Here is a 1,599-nt window from a genome sequence, read left to right on the forward strand (position 1 = left end):
AGATCAAATCAGTCGCTCAGTTGTGTCCGACTCCATCTCAGCACGCCAGGCCTCCCTGTCCATCACCAACTCCCGGAGTTCACTGAGATTCATGTCCATCGAGTGAGTGATGCCATCCAGCTAGTACTTATTAAAAATTATATAAAAATATACAGTTTATTTAACTATAACCATTATTTTCCACTCTGCCTAGGCAAAAGATAATGCTACAGTTTTTTTAGTAATGATACCTGACAGAAGCAGCAGAATTAATTGCCTCTAGCTTCCAAAATTATGCCTCATTGTTCCAATGTAGAAAAATTCTCAGTGTGATTAATATATACTGTTTATACTAACAATGCTTAGTGGCATTCCACTGAAAGCACTAAAGCATTGTTTTAGGAGCTCTCTGAAGGAGTAGATGTTCTGTTTTTCTGTAAATTATTGTGCTGTGTATAGTGCACTCACTTTTGAGTTTTTAAACGTAGGTTTGTCTGAGTCTAGATTGAATTAAACAGCTTGGTGAGATGAAGTGGGAAAAAGCTGTTTATACTCTGGGCAGTGAAATGTTATCATCAAACAGTTGCTAAAAACATGGATCAAATTACCTCAAAACAAAAATCACTGCTCTAGCTTACATAAAGACTGCATTAAAGGGCTAATGAATGACCATTCAACAACTGTCTTTTAGTGCCAGGTGTTTCACAGTTTCTATTTCATATGAATCTGAGAATGACTATATAAGTTAAATGCAAACATCTCTATTTTTAAAATAAGGATAATAAAGCCCTCCCCACCCCCCTGCCCACCTCCACCGACTCCCAAATGTAAGCATTTTGTGTACAGTCACCAGCTGGCCAATGGCCACTTTAAAACCCAAACTATCCTTCCAACCATAGAGAACTTAATCAGTCCTTCTGCGCTAACTTTCCAGTTCCACTTTTAATAAGAGAAAAATGGTTTCCTGTTTTATGGGCATTTTAAAGATGTTTTCCAAGTGACTTGACTTTGTGAAAATTCACCCAAGAAGTATCATGAGTTTTGTCTCATTCTGCTTAAAGTTTTAGATCTTAACAAGTTTGCAGACTCAGGATGTGAAACTCTTGGTCTCTTCCTCCACATATTTTGAGACAATGACCTGGAATATGAATGTTTTTTGCTGTCTCTTGAATAACACTGCATCTAAAAGTACTATCACAAAATTCCAGAATGTTCAAGTTGAAAGAGACTTTGGAGATCAGTGGATCTGAAACTCTACATTTACCTATGAGAAAATTGAAAGCTGAGTCTTCCTCAGTAGAAATAACTCCCTCATGATAGATCCCCATCTAGTCACAGAACTAATTGCTATCAGAACCAGAATAAAACCCGGGTCTCTATGAACTTACCGTGGTGTTTTTTTTCCCACTGAATTAGGAGCAGTCTGACGCTAAGGAGTTATTTTACCCATCTCTTTATATCTTTGGATCAGCATCAGTATCAGTTTAGTCACTCAGTCGTGTCTGACTCTGCAACCCCATCGAGCACCATGCCAGGCTTCCCTGTCCATTACCAGCTCCCAAAGCCTGCTCAAACTCATGTCCATCGAGTCAGTGATGGCATCCAACCATCTCATCCTGT

This window comes from Bison bison, unplaced genomic scaffold, assembly GCF_000754665.1.
Source record: "Bison bison bison isolate TAMUID 2011002044 unplaced genomic scaffold, Bison_UMD1.0 scf7180017864136, whole genome shotgun sequence".
NCBI lineage: Eukaryota > Metazoa > Chordata > Mammalia > Artiodactyla > Bovidae > Bison > Bison bison.